A 17163-nucleotide genomic window follows, 5' to 3' on the forward strand; every position below is an offset into this window, starting at 1 on the left:
ATATGCAAATAGCATGATTTGATGTTATTGATATGTTTATTTTTGTCATGAATGAGAAACAGAAGCAAAGTTGCCTAACCCATTTTATGTTTTATGTGATTCCTAATTGTATTACCTGAGGTTTAAACTCATATACATGTAATGATTGATTTTAAATCCTAACAACTATAGACATGTGTCAAGCATGATGGATTCAATTTTGAATGCCACAGTTTGGGTCATTTGTGGAATAGTCAAGCAGAATATGTGTCAGCCTACTTGTGAATTCTGAAACAAGTTACCTTACATTGTTGTAAAATCTTCTCTAAAGACTATATTCCAAATCTTAGAAAGCACAGGTTATTTATCCACTTAATTTCCTTGTGAATTTCATTACACTTTGGGCATTGGGGATGAAGGTTACTGAGAGTGCCATACATTATTTATTTATTTATGTTTTAGTCATTCATTTATTTTGAATAAAATGATGATAATAGTGTCTGATTCCTCTGGGTATTACCAGATGCCAGCCTGAAAAAATCAAATTTATAAATAAAATTTTAAAGTGTAGCTTTTAATTTGTTCTTATGGTCTGCAGAGCAGGACATTCATCCATGACTACACCCACATGTTCATGCCTAAAATTTCTTTAACAACTTAAAATAGCTGCATGAGTTTAATTCAGATAAAAATCTTTCTTTCAACTTATATTGGTTTAAATTCATATACTTTATTGGAATCTTTATTTATATTGAAACTCAAATTATGGCTATTATAGCTGATGTGCATAGAAATGTCCAATACTCTTTTTCTAATAAAATATCATATGAAATAGTTCAGTTAACAAACTACTAGAATAAATATTAATTTTAAATATTCCTGATTATGTCCAGAAAAACATTGTAAATGCAAAGAATACCACAAATAATGCTTTACATAGTTATATTTGCTATATAATAAGTACCAAATATGTTCAATTCTGGTGTGGTCTTTATAAATTTTTAAGTAAACTGTGGGCATTTTTACTTTTAAGCCATCAATGACTTTACCTAACCATGCTGAAACTAGAAATGCTTGTTTTCAAGATGGTTAATAAATTTTCAACAATGATATAAGCTTTTAATTATTGTGCTTAATTTATATTAATATCATCCATACATTTAATTCCTTATATATATTTAAATAAACCATATATTAATCCTCTAGTTGTGGTAAATGTCACAGTTGTACTTCCACAAGGCCTATCATAGATCCAAAATGGAAACACCAGTTGACGTGATATTTAATTTTGCAATTTTGCTATTCTAAATAAAATCACCTTACAATTATTTCTCTATGAGTTTTATTTATACTTCAGTCATTCCTTTTCTAAGTAATGTGACTATGACTTTTTAGATATCTCTGTACAATATTAAAGCAAATTAATAAAATATTATATAAGACCTAATAGGTTGATTTCTGGATTGGGTAATTTGATAAGACACTAGAAGTAAAATGTATTAGATTTATTTGTAATATTCATACATGTAAAAAGGTATGTTCTTTAAAAGAAATAGAACTATACAGTTTATAAATTTTGAAAGTATAAAGTGTGTATTAAGATACTTGGAATTGCTTGGTTTTAAGCTATACTTTTAAATTTACAGGATTAGTGTGCTACATTAGGATATTACTGGATTATTATTTTTTTTTTTTCTGTAATAGCACACCTATTTCTTTCAGTATAAATTTTCCAGTGGCTTCTACTCAGATTAAAGTGTGATTGTTCCATTGATGCCAGATTTGTCAGTGTGATATGATTTTGGCCAATCTATTGCTAGTATAAAGGTAGAGATATAAACATGGTTGATTGGTGTTCCTGTACTGAGTGGATCCACATTGAAATTAACATGCCACTGATATCCGTGGACACTGCCCCTCCAGTTCACACACCAAAATGTGATATGCAGAATAAATTTGGATTTCACTCTTCAGTCTAACAAGATAAACTGAAACCCAAATGAACTGCAGGTTTGCATATGAGAAATAGCTTTATAGAAAGTACCCACAATATAGTTTTTGTCAGAACACATTAAAACTACAATAAGTTTTTTGTTTCCCCCCAACAAAAGTGCTTATACAAAAAGGATATGCTGCTATTGGGGCTGACATTACAGCTCAGTGGTAGAGCACTTGCCTAGCACATGTGAGGCACTAGGTTTGATACTCAGCATCACATAAAAATAAATAAAAGTTTTCTCTGATACAAGGAGGCTGACTTATAGTGGGGTAGGGAGGGGGAGCATGGGAGAAACATATGAAATCTAGTAGGGCAGAGGGGTTGGAGAGGAAGGAAGGGGGCATGGGATTAGCAAGGATGGTGGAATGTGATAGACATCATTATCCAAAGTACATGTATGAAGACACAAATTGGTGTCAACATACTTTTTATACAAGAGATATGAAAAATTGTGCTGTATATGTGTAATAAGAATTGTAATGCATTCTGCTGTCATTTATGTTTTTAAAAATCAATTTTAAAAACTCATAGAAAACAAATAAATAAATAAAGGTATTTTGTCCTTTTACAAAAAAAAAATTAAAAAAAGATCTTCTACTTAATTCTAAAGTATGAGTTATTGGCTATCACTTAATTATTTATGAGGCTGTAGTTTTTCTCAATTTTCTTTATTATCTAGACTATTTATTCATCTGTCAATAATTTATCTTTTTACCTTCTCTCTCATTATTCAACTAACTTTTTTCCCTATATAGAGTACTATGTTGGAACGATCTAACATCATTAGATAATTTTAAGTGAAATAAGCTGGACACAAACAAGTACTATATGTTTTATATAATATGTAGAATTTTTTAAAAAGTCAATCCACACATAGAGAAGTAATTAGTAGAGGGTGGGAAGTTGCTGGGGTGAGGTGGCTAAGGGAAGAATGATTGGATTAGTGTATTGTGTGTGCATGTATTAAAATATCACACCAAAACCATGTGATTTGTACAAGTTATAAATGTTGAACAAATAGACTTCATGATGTGTATTTGTTAGTGAGTCAAAATCAAACACTGTAAATAATAAAATTACTCATTTTTATGTTTGTTACATGCTCTTAATAGTAATAATCTTTACTTTGAAAGCATTTCTTCACCTGGTGGGCGCGTGGCACACACCTATAATCCCAGTAGCTTGGGATGTTGAGGCAGAGGAATTACATCAATGCCAGCCTCAGCAAAAGCGAGGTGCTAAGCAACTCACTGAGATCTTGGGGCTCAGTGGTTGAGTGCCCCTGATTTCAATTCCTGGTGCATCCTCTTCCCTCCCACCTACACCAAAAAAAAAAAAAAAAAAAGAAAAGAAAGAAAGAAAGAAAGAAAGAAAGAAAGGCATTCTTTCTGTAGTATCTAAAATCTGTGTCTAATATAACTCATTATAAATAGACAGCCATGGTTACTATTATTTCAATAATAAATCATCATTTTTTTGTGTTTTGTATTACACATTTGAAACAGTGAATCATCAATATATAAAGCTATTCCATAAGTTTTAATGAATGCAGTTTCATGCAATTTAGTTACCTCAGCAGAACAACAAATATTTAATCCAACTGAGATGAGATAGAGTAAAAATATATATGTATTCCTTAGAGAAAGATGAAATATGAATTGATATGAAGAAAAACTTATTTTTGTAGATTATATTTATATTTGTAATTATATTTCCATTATTTATAGATTGTTTACCATATTGCTTAAGGCAAAACTTCAATAAGCTATAGTTCCAAAGAAATAGTAATTATTTATTTGAGACAAATGAAATCCAATTACATCTTTAAGCTTTCTAATATTTCAGGCCTATAATTGTGTGAGAACTAGCATACCTTCTACAGAATACTACTGTATGAATCTGTATAAATGAGTGTGGCTTTAGTTAATAATATGGATAAAAATATTCACCAGACATACAAGTACTAATTTCAAAGGTCTACCTATGTTGTATATCTCATTTTAAATTTTAGGTTTTTACCGAATAGTGAAGACATATACTATTTTATGATTAATAGCTATATTCACATGCACATATACATAAATGTATATATACACACATATATGATATCATTTATATTATATTATATAAATCATACCTAGACATACCGTACTAATATTTTCTTTGATATTATTTAAAAAGCAGTATTTTGGAATCAAGTAAGTAATTATAGTGGTCTCATTTTATCCAAAGTAAGAGCAAGAGTAGAGCTACATTTTCCTATATACTAAAATTGTTGAGATAATTTTTTTTCAATTCTGGGCTGGTGGAACAGGGGGAATTTGAGGTTTCTAACATGTTTTTTTAATAATATAATTTTAGTCAATGAATCAATTTATTTGACACCTTAAGTTTCTCCTAAAATAAGTCTAATTTCACATCTGTTAGCTCTCTCTGGAAAGAGACAGGCATAATGTGTTGCACATGCAATTGTCAAAAACCTGTCACATGTAAACTCCTTTCTTTCCTTGTTAAACAATTCCATAAACAAGTGTCATGCAGTCCAATTTTTACTTACCATTTGATTTAGGATGTTTTGCTTTCATTCACCATTACTTTCACCAGTCCTTTTGTAATATGTGGCATGCCTAGACCAGCCTCAACCCCTTTACCTGGCTTAAGTCTTATTCATAGAAAAGGGTAATAAAACTGAACACAAACACACACACACACACACAAAAGGATTGTTTTCAACCTCAAATATTCCCATCCTCATTTCCATGACAATGGCACACACTTCTTGTGTAGGCTTTTCTACCAGAAAACTAAGAACAAACACAAAGATGTTACAGAACAGATAGCACTAGTATAAAAAGGCTTCTTTCAAATTTTACAGGGTAATTTTTAAAAACAACTGTCTTTTAGAATTAGTTATTAAAAAGGACTAAATAGTACATAACTATAAAAGGATATTAATAATTCACAGAAAAATAGAGATATTAATAAAAAAAACTCAAGTTTACACTCTCAGATAATCAACCAATGGGCCATATGATGCCTAACCATAATTATTTTAATTGTATACATCTGTCAATTACCAAAATGGTATTCATTTCTTACAGTAAATAATACATGTGAAGAAATGAGAAAATGTTCTTTCCTTGGCTCATGTTCAGGATTGACATTATTATTATTTAACTTTCTATAAAACAATTTTGTTGAATCTTTTTCAAATCTCTCTTCTACATAGATAAAGTATGTCTGACTTTTCTGTTTTGAATCTAGTTAAATCCAGTTCCCCAATATTTAATTTGGCCATGTAAAATTGAAAAAAAATGTTAAATTGGAAGATTATTATAATTTTCTTAGTGTTTTTAATATTTTAATTTGTAATGTAAATCTATCAGTAATCTACAATGATTCTATTTATCATGTTTTGTCTATAAGTTAAAATGTACTGTAAGTTTAAGACCTCACTTTAAAATAGCAATGTGGGAGGAATCAAAGATGGTGGGCCACAGGGAAACAGCATTCTGTGTCAGTTCCTGACCTGGGTCACAACTAGTGGGAATACTGCCTCTCTGAGAGGGCTAGAGGACACCGCCACAGATGCTCCTGCACAGGAATCATGTCTGCTGTGCCCGTGAAGGACTCTGTGCCTCAGCATTAGAGCAGGTTTCACAGGTGCCTTAGCGGGACCATTGGCCTCAGCACCAGGGCAGAATTCCCAGATGCTGCTCCCACACAGAACACTCAGCCGTCACCCATGCATAGGAACTCTTGTCTCCACTCCCATGTGGACCCTCATCTACCAATGTGGGACACCCCTGGTCACTTCAATCTTGGGAATTGGCAGCAACTGCCATAGTCCCCTATGCTTGATAGCCTGCCTGCACCTGGGACATGACATAGGCTCTGAAGATAGCCCACAGCCACAACACTGCCACAGAGCTCCCCTCTGAATGTAAGGCACAACACCATCTCCAAACTCCTTTCACCTGATTCAACAGTGCATTGCTGAAAGCACCTGCCTCCTTCTTGGGTCACTTCCATCACCATCTTTAGTTGGGGCAACTACCAGTTTGGAACATCAGAACTCCAGGAGAGTTATTGGAACTCTGCAGAGGCCCTATAAGCCTATAAAGTAAAAGAGTAATGCCTCACAGCCTCAGTGCTAAAAGGAAAGACACATGAACAATATGAAAAGACAAGGGAAAAAAGAGCCCCAAACAAATCAAGATACAACTTTATTAGAATCTATCACAGCAGAAGAAATGACATAGAAGAAGTTCAGGATGTACAAAATTAAAATGCTCTGTGAGTTAAAGGATGATACAAGACAGCAAATACAGGCAGCAAAAGATCGTTTCAATAAAGAGCTACATAAGCTAATACAGGAAGCAAAAGATTACTTTAGTAAGGAGATAGAGATTCTAAAAAAAAAAAAAAATCCTTGAAAGGAAAGAAACAATAACCCAAATTAAAAGTTCAATTGAAATTATCATCAATAGATTAGACCACTTGCAAGACAGGACATCAGACCATGAAGACAAAATTTATGATCATCACCACATGAAACCATGAGCAGAACAATCAAGAAATATGTGATAGTATAAAATGACTGATTTTAAGAGTTATTGTGATAGACTTAAAGATAAGAATCATATGATCATATCAGTACATGCAGAAAAAGTATTTGACAAAATACAGTATCAATTCTTGTTCAAAACACTAGAAAAAAACAAGGGATAATAGGAACATATCTCAATGTCATAAAGGCTGTCTTTGCTAAGTCCCAGGCCAACTTCATTCTAAATGGAAAAAAATTTAAAGCATTCCCTCTAAAAACTGGGACAAGACAGGTATGCCCTCTTTCACCACTTCTATTTAACATAGTTCTTGAAATGCTGCCCAGAGCAATTAGACAGACAAAAAAGAAATTAAAAGCATACAGATAGGAAATGAAGTACTCAAATTAGCACTATTTGCTGATTATATGATTCTATACCTAGAAGACCCAAAAATTCCACCAGAAAACTTCTAGAACTAGTAAATGAATTCAGCAAAGCAGGAAGATATAAAAGCACACCCACAAATTAAAGGCATTTTTGTATATCAGTGACCAATCCTCTAAAAGGGAAATGAAGAAAACTACCCCATTTACAATAGCATCAAATAAAATGAAATAAAATACCTGGGAATCAATCTAACAAAAGAGGTGAAAGGCCTCTACAATTAAAACTACAGAACACTAAAGAAAGAAATTAAAGAACACATCAGAAGATGGAAAGATCTCTCAAACTCCTGGATAGGCAGAATTAATATTGTCAAAATGACTATACTACCAAAAGCATTATACAGATTTAATGCAATTCTGATCAAAATCCCAATTACATTCCTCATAGAAATACAAAAAGCAGTCATGAAATTCATCTGGAAAAATAAGAGACCCAGAATAGCTAAAGCAATCCTCAGCAAGAAGAGTGAAGCAGGTGGCATCATTATACCAGAACTTAAACTGTACTAACAGAGCTATAGTAAAAAAAAAAAAAAAACAGCATGATATTAGCACCAAAATAGACCTGTATAGCAATGGTAAAGAATAGAGGACACAGAGACAAACTCACATAATTACAGTTATCTTATATTAGACAAATGTGCCCCAAAAAAAAAAACATTGGAGAAAAGATTGCCTCTTCAACAAATGGTGCTGTAAAAACTGGAAATTTTTATGCACCAAAATTAAATTAAACCCCTATCTTTTACCATGCACAAAACTCAACTCAAAGTGGCTGAAGGACATAGAAATTAAACCAGAGACACTGTACTTAATAGAAGAAAAAGTAGGCCCAAATCTCCATCATGTCATATTAGGCCTTGACCTTCGTAATAAGATTCGTATAGCTCAAGAATTATAATCAAGAATTAATAAATGGGATGGATTCAAACTAAAAAGCTTCTTCTCAACAAAATAAATAATCAGTGAGGTGAATACAGAGCCTACATTTTGGGAACAAATTTTTACCACAAACACATCAGACAGAGCACTAAACTTTAGGATATATAGAGACCTCAGAAATCTTAACATCAAAAAACCAAATAACCCAGTCAATAGATGGGCCAAGAAACTGAACAGACATATCAGAAGATGGTATACAATTAAGCAACAAATATATTAAAAACTGTTCAACATCTCTAACAATAGGGAAATGCAAATCAAAACTATTCTAAGATTTCATCTCACTCCAGTCAGAATGGCAGCTACAAGGAAAACAAACAACAATAAGTGTTGTAGGGGATATGAGGGAAAAGGCACACTCTTACATTCCTGATGGGACTGCAAAATAGTGCAGCTAATATGGAAAGCAGTACGGAGATTCCTTGGAAAACTGGGAATGAAACCACCATTTCAATCATTTATCCCACGTCTTGGTCTCTAAACAAATGACTTAAAAACAGCATACTACATGTACACAGCCACATCAATGTGTGTAGCACCACAATTCACAATAGCTAAACTGTGGAACCAATACTAGATGCCCTATGATAGATGAATGGAGAAATTCAGAAATTTCAGCAATAAAATTCAGCAATAGAAGAGAATAAAATCATGGGATTTGCAAGTAAAGGGATGGAATGGAGGATATAATGCTAAGTGAAGTTAGCTAATCCCCAAAACACCAAATTCTGAATGTTTTTTTTTTCTGATATAAAGTTGTTGATTCATGATGGGGTTGCAGGAGAGCATGGGAGGATTATACAAACACTAGATAGGGCAAAGGAGTGAAAGGGGAAGGGAGGTAGCATAGAGATAGGAAAGAGGGTGGAATGAGATGGACATCATTACCCTAAGGACATATATAAAAACGGGAATTGTGTGACTCTACTTTGTATACAACCAAAGATATGAATTATTGTGCTCTATTTGTGTAATATGAATTGTAATGTATTATTTTTGTCATATATAACAAATTTGAATTAATTTTTTAAAAAACGTGGTATTTCAGAGATAAAGTATAATTGTTATAATTTGTTTCAAAATAAATTGTGAAAAATGAATCCAGATGGAATGAAAGATTGCACATATACACTACAGTATGAAATTTTGAATATGACATAAAATTTTATATGCAGTATTATTCTGTTCCCTTATCTAATAAGTAATTATTAAAAATGTGACATGTTCAAGTAGTAGTTTTGATTTCAAAATATTTTAATTAAATATTAAAAATAAATTATGCTAAATACATTTATAATTAAGATTGATTACATTTTCAAAATAAATTTTAAAACAAAATGTTTTAACAAGTAGTTAATAAATGAAGTTAATTTATATCTAAGAAATTCATTTCATTTCTTTAAAAATTTATTTTAGATTTATAATAACTAACCTATTATTTATCCATTGCAGTTTATTAACTATGTAAAATCCAGTTCTGAGTTAAAAGTACAATAATGTATTTCCATTTTCTTCTCTCTGAGCTTTCCAAAATATTTTTCACATTTTTAGTTTCTGTACACTAGGGATGATTTTTAAAGAGATGTCCCTACCAAAACTCTTATGTTAATACAGGAATATTTAGAAGTAAAATTATTAGATTTACAGAGCTTTAAGGTAATCAGTACATCATAGTTTTTTGAGTTATGATGATCCACCTCACTTTGGGCCTGGAGTGATGGAACTTGCTGACAGTGTCCTGAACCCATGAAAACATGACCCCTCAAAAATCTCTTCCTCCTCTAAGTTGTAATGGCCAAGTATTTTGGTCACAAACACAAGAAAGTTGACTAACACAACAAATGATATGATTTAGTGTAATTTAGATTTTGGTTGGATAGAAACTAATAGCTACAGTGATAGATAAATTCTATTTTCTACCAATATAAAGATATTAAATTTAGAACTATCAAGGAATGATGTCTTTTTTGAGGTAACTGCAAAATAATCTTTGAGGCTTATACAGTATTTTACATACTTTATCTTTTTTTAATTTTTTTATTGGTTGTTCAAAACATTACAAAGCTTTTTTTTTAATTTTTTTTTATTGGTTGTTCAAAACATTACAAAGCTTATACTTTATCTTTGATGTATTTCTTAAATGTTCAATTTTGTGTAAGGGAATATTGTGAAACTAGTCCTGTCATCTTTTCTGAATATTTGTCTCTTCAACTATGAATGACAAGGCCATCCTATTGTGAATGTATTTAATTTAATTAAAAATGAAGCCCAAACTATAAGATTAGTCATTAAGGAAATAGGCTCTGAAGCTAGGCAAAACTTTGCAAAAGACTTATTAGGCAAGTATTAGATTTTACATATTGGATAAACTGTCCTCTGATTTAATTTACTCAATTGTTCAAAAGGGGATTAAAATAAGAATAAAATTGACCTCAAAGAAATATTCTGAGAGGCTGGAGTTGTGGATCAGTGGTAGAGCATTTACCTGTCACGTTTGAGGCCCTGGGTTTCATCCTCAGAACCATATATGCATAAATTAATTAATTAATTAATTAAAGGCCCAAAAACACTTTAAAGTGCATTTGATGTATATAAGTTGATAATAAAACTAATATAATTTAGGCTAATTGAATAAATCAATAGTATATATTGAAGTATTGGACAAACAAAAATCTCAGAAAGCCAAGTCAAAAGACTATTAACCTTGAAAAATAGGGTAGATTATATGAGTTCATAAATCTAAGAAGTGCAATGGAATAGTTTACACCTTGGATTCAGAGAGTTTTGTTACTTAAAATGAACAATATGTTTCTGACTCATTTTAATGGGCAATTATGTCTAACATATAAATCTAAACTTTATAGTGTTCATGGTTGTCATGCAATAAAATGTCTAAACTAAATTTTACACTATATTAGAGAAGGGATGTCTTGCATGACATGTTTAATTTCAAGATAGTATAGCTGTTATGGTAACAAGAGAATTTTCAATATTATACAAAGCTCTGTAAATTAACTATGACAAACTAATTATAGTGGTGCATGCTATGCCCAGACAAAGGTTATTAGACATTCTATTAATCTATAGCTCATAAATTCCAACAGTTTAGACTACAACTCAATAACAAGGTGAGGGGGAGGTGACTAAAATAAAACAATACTCATGACAGCCAGTATTTGCTCAATTTCATTTTTATCAATGTGCCAAAATCAATAATTTACTACAATTACTCCACAAACCAGGGTTATTATTGCAGCAGAATTATATTATCTGAGACACATTTCTTAAATAAACATTTCTAAGAACCAATTCAATGTACTATTTTAAATGTCTGAATTAAAATACATTCACTACTCAAGAATTAAGTACAATGGAGTAAAGTTGCCTTAAAGGATTGTCTTTATATAGAGTTCAACTTATCTGGGTCTTCTGCTTAGTGTTCCAAAACACAATAGTATCAGTTTCCCAAAATACAACCTTGCAAATGATATCCCCTTATTTTTAACACATTATATATAATAGAAGCAAGGTATAAATCTTAACCTTTGAAAAATTTGAAGTCATTACACGGGTTATCAACATCAATAGTTAGAGATCATTGAAAGTCATTTTAGCATAACATTCCACACAGCTTCAACTCCCCTATACATTTTTCTGTTCATCAAATATATCAATAGTGCTTTCACCTGAGGGTTTACAAGTACTCCATAAATGTCAGAAATCTCTTTCCTCATATACTAAATATTTTACTCCTCCATATTGATTAAGTTGTTATTCATATTGGATAATAATGAGAACTTCCTGAAAAATCATACATAATATCATACATAATATCATATATAGAATATTATCTATCAACACCAATTATTACTTTTCTCTTTCTATCCCATACCCTGTCATAGTTTTATAGTACTTAACAATATCTGATACACTTTTAAATTTACCCATGAATGGTCACTTATAGATTGGGATATTTACTATTTTATTGCTGGATCCTCAACAATAAAATTACTGTATGAATAAATGAATTATTCTTGGATTTTGCAGGGAATGATTCAATTTTTATCTATAAAATTATACTTTTCTATAATTTGTAATATCAAGACTACAGAATGTTTTAAATGGTTATAAACCATTAATATCAAGAGATACACCATTTATAAATGTATATGTATTTTATTACTGGGAATTTTTCATAGCATGGTAAGTGGAAACTTTAAGTAAATGTATTATTTGGTTAAAGACATAGGAGAGGTTAATATGAAGATATATACCATTTCAAATGTTTATTTGGGAGATAAACCTAATTAAAAAAAATACTTGAATCTTGGCTGGGGATATAGAACAATTCATACAGTGCTTGCCTTGCATGCACAAGGCCCTAGGTACAATACCCAGCACCACGCACACACACACACACACACAAAAAAAAAATTACTTGACTCTTTTATACTACCTAGAAGATAGTATGGTATTGCATACTATGGTATTGTACAACATGTTGAAATGAACAACATTTTCCTGTTAGTAATACTAAAAAAAGTACATTTAGTTCAGTAGAGTAGACACAAGTAAACTGGGAGAGGAGGAGGGGTGGGAAGTGGAAATTATTTAGGACAGAATTAGAGAAAATCATTTTAGATTTTTAAAAATAATTATGTCCAAATAAATCCTCATGCATTATGTAACTGAAAAGAACCAATAAAACAAAAATTTAAAATTTTCTGAAATTAAAAAAGCAATTGATGAACAAGAATGTAAGAGAATTAAACATGAATGATGGAAAATTACATACAATAGATATTTGTAAACATCTTAAACTAAATTTGAGTTAATGAAAGGGATGGAGGAGTGGATAAAAACAATCCTTTAATCAAGAATTTGTTGCAGTGGACAAATACATATTCATATGTAAAGATATGAAATATTATATAAAGAAATAAATCCTAAAAAATGTTCATCAATTTTTTGCCTGTTTTTATAATTTTATACATGATCTGAGAAAAGGAGAAGGGAAAATAATAGAAAAATTAAATTTAAAAATAATATTGTTAAAAATTATAGTATAGGCTGAACAGAATATTATATATGTGTATATATATATATATATATATATATATATACACACATATATATAAAATCTCTTAAATCAAACAATTAAGTTTAAGTATTATTCTCCCCAAATTTATGGGAAAATTAGAGTTTGAGAATATTGAGGTTTTTTTTTTTTTTCAAATCTGAGGATAATTTTTAGTAATTATTTACTCACATACAGCTTATCTAATCAGTTCTTTAAAGAAACAGCACCAGTAGATATGATTGATAAGGAGAAAGGAAAGAAAAAAAAGGAGAGGAGAGAAGGATGGAAAGAGATGAGAGGGGATTTCTGGAGGAATTGGCTTACTAATTTCAGATGCTGGAATTTTTGATATGCTGTCTGAAAGATAAATTGGAAAGCTGTTAGCATGTGTCCAAGACCTCAAACCTTATAAGTGGAAAAGCCAATTGTGTAACTTTTAATAAACATGAGAAGGCAGAGCAGTGTTAGTATAAGTTTCAGGGTACAATGGCCAGAGAATCTACTGTATTGATGTCTAAAAACAGAATAAAAATAATGCCCAGAAAGAAAAAAGTATTCTCATTTTCTCCATATTTTTCTACTCTTCAGCCCTGGATGATTGGGTGGTACCAATTATATCAAGAACACAATTTTGCCACTCTGCCTATCTACCAGAAAGCCAATCTCACAAACACTCTCAGAAATAATGCTTCACTAGCATTATTAGTGTCCCTTCACGTCAAATTGACAACTAAAATTTATCATATTACCATCTAATATTTTCATCTACCATCTATCTTTTTAAAAATGTTTTATCTAAAATTTACTCATAAAATAGATGTTAAGCTAAAACATAATAAATTCAATTATAAATTACATAAATACTCCACTAAAATGACAAATGTATTCAGATTCAATGATCAGATTCAAACTTCAAGCCCTTAAATATATTGATAAAAATTTAAGAAGGGGAATATAGATAACATATATATTGGTCAGAGTTTTAAAAGATTAGCAAAACACTGAAGACATTTCAACAGAGAGAGATTAATATAAATTAATCTTTACTAGGTATAAGGCTCTTAATTAGTTATTTTTGAAAAACAAAGAGACCATAGGTGTATTAGCAAGGTTGTAGCTGCTAGATGTAGCAAATCAATGCATTTTTCTTTATAAGAATTAAAACATAAACTTTAAAGAACATGACTGTCTTGGCCCAATGGGGAATGGAAGTTCAGTATTGTTCTCTGATTTGCAGAAATCAATCAAACTATGGCAGTTACCTTTCCTGAGGAGACATACATATTTTTGAACCTGTGCATTTTTGTCTCCAGAACCATTTTTTACATATGCAAATTGAGTAAGCACCAGCATACAAAAGTAGAGTGTCATTCTGCCACAAAATTAAACATTTTATTTATATGATTGCTGATGGCCTCTTCTGGTATGGGAGACAAGTGCTAATCTTTCACAAAGAAAAGTTATTCTTCAGCCTATTTTGAGAAGTCCACACAATGTATCTCCCACAGACAGCTCTGTTTTAGAAAAAAAATTCAAACCTATTCCCATAAACTATTCATTAGGACAAATAATTAGTAACAGCTCTAGAATAAATATAGAACAGTAATTATGACCATTTTTTGGTCAACACAAATATAATGTATTTTGTATTCATTATTATTGGACTAAATAAAATACAAAACATTGATTCATTCTTTGATACAACTATGCAATGAACCAAGTATTATGATTAATCTGTTTCTCTAAAACTTGATATCCAATATAGCAAAATAAAGCCTCTAACAGTCTGTAAATAGGGTACTTAGTTATTGAGTTAAATATTTTAGCTTACAAACATCATACTGATAATTATGCTTCACTGCTTTATGTTTGGTCAATCTTTTACTTTATTAATGCTGTCATTTTTCTCACACTTTATTAATGCTATCATTTTTTTCAAAATATTTAAGAACAAACAAGATGATTAATGTAAACCACTGATTTGAAAAGATATTGCCAGGCTTCAAGAGCCTTGTTTGGCAAGAGTTTTTTTTTTTTTAATTTTAAAAAATAATTCACAATATTTATACAACAAGTATTTCATTGAAAACAACTTTATGCATGGTAAAGCAACCAATGATAAGGAAAAAGAAAGGAGCTGTAGTGACAGATGTCTTCACTTTTCATTTTATTTCCTTCTTGGTTTGGATTATAGATTACAGATATTCATTCATCTTGCATTTTTTGGAACCACATTAAAATAGGCCACCCAATACCAAAGTGAGTTGATACTTGATCCCATTTCTGCAAGGGAAAAGTCCATCTTGATGTAAATGTTCTTGAAGCAGTTGGATATGCTGAAGTACACTTTTTAAAAGGACACTGTCACAGGGAAGTGTTCTCTGACATGACAGACTAGACAAGTGAAAAAAGCCCCCAGAAGATAAAACTTCTTCCAGTTTCAAAGTAACAGCACACTAAGCCAGAAAAACAAAAATAAACAAATCACAGGCGTTAATCAGGAGTTGAGAGCTCTTGTTTTTTCTGACATATATACATGTCTTTCTTTCATCAGAAATTCGAAATTTTTAGGTCACCCATCCACAAAGAGAGACATATATTCCACTGTGTGTTGAACTACATATGCACAGGACTACAGTACACACAGAATAGAAATAAATTATGTCTTAAAGTAACTGCTTAAAGTTGTCTTCACTATAGATTCCTCTATCCAAATGCCAGGTGCTGGCACTTCAAACTAAGCTACTAGCCCTGTGGTAATAAAGAAAATAATATAAATATTTGAAAAAATAAATGAAAAGTATATTATCAAATGAGGCTCCTCCAAAAAAAAACCTGTGTCATACATTAACAACAGTTTGCTGCTATAGTAGAGCCAGAGATTTCCAGACTCTTCCAAATAGTAGACAACTCCTGTCAAGAGTTAAGAAGAGAAGACAGCAGATCACTAGTTGCTCCTCTGTAGGAAGCATTCCCTTCATTTTCTTTTAGAAAAGTTTCAAGCACCTAATCAGGCAGATTTCTGGTTAATGACAAATGAGTGCCAGGCTTAATCTCCAAACTGGATATTTTTTTTTTCTGTTTATTTTTCTCCTGTTCCTTCTCCTCTTCTTTTTCTTCTTTTTTTTTTAACAGAATGTCAACAACAACACAGTTGTTTGAAATGTTTGACTTCTGTCCAAAACTAAAAAGGAAAACGAATTGTCTTCTATGATTTCTCCAGGAAGTTTTATTGTTTCATAGTTTATATTTTGAACAACTATCCTCATAAAATTTTATTACTATAATTTAAAAATGAGAATTTTTTTTCTTATAAATGATCAATTACACATTCATAATCCATTGAAAAGACATTACTATTTAATGCAAGTTTTATGAATAGTCAAATGTCTTTATATATGAAGGATTTTTTCTGTATATTCTATACACAGATAACATTTGAATTGAATTGTTATTATTCTCTTATATTTTTTATATCTATATTCATGAATAGAAATAACACAATTTTCTTTTAAGACCATTGTATGAAGAATGTGGAAATAACATAAAATGCTTTAAGGTATTTCCTCTTCCTCTATTATCTGCAAGAATTAGTACGTGACTGGTGTTTTGTCTTAGATATTTTTTAAAGAGGAAATGCTAACTTTATATTTGAAATTCCTCACATATGTAGAAGGATTCTGGAAACTACAGTACAAATGACAAGGATGGCAATAAGCTGAGTCAGCATATTATTTGAAGGTATAAAGTAATGTTAAAGATATATATTTTAAATTGCAAAGTAATGAATGAATAAATAATACATAGCAATTAATTTAAAAAGTACACCTTGGAATGTGATGGTATTTGGAGATAGAGTCTTTAAATTCATAATCGAATTAAAATGATCTTATTTTACTCAGTAAGATAAAAAATATTTTTTCACAAAACAAAGGATAAAATTTGACTAGGTTATGTTCCATAAAACTTGTCTCAATGAATTAACTGATTTGAAATAGTGTAAAGTACCTTTTTTGCCAACAATATAACAACAATTAATTGTAAATTAATCACATCAAGACATATGGGATAAAACTAAAATAGTTCAATATTAAAGATGACACTTAAATAACTGAAAGTCAATAAAGAAATAACAGAGAATATTAGAAAATATTGTGACTTAAATGA

Source organism: Marmota monax, unplaced genomic scaffold (assembly GCF_021218885.2).
Source record: "Marmota monax isolate L192 unplaced genomic scaffold, Marmota_monax_Labrador192_F-V1.1 WCK01_AAM20220418_F8-fsc00240, whole genome shotgun sequence".
NCBI lineage: Eukaryota > Metazoa > Chordata > Mammalia > Rodentia > Sciuridae > Marmota > Marmota monax.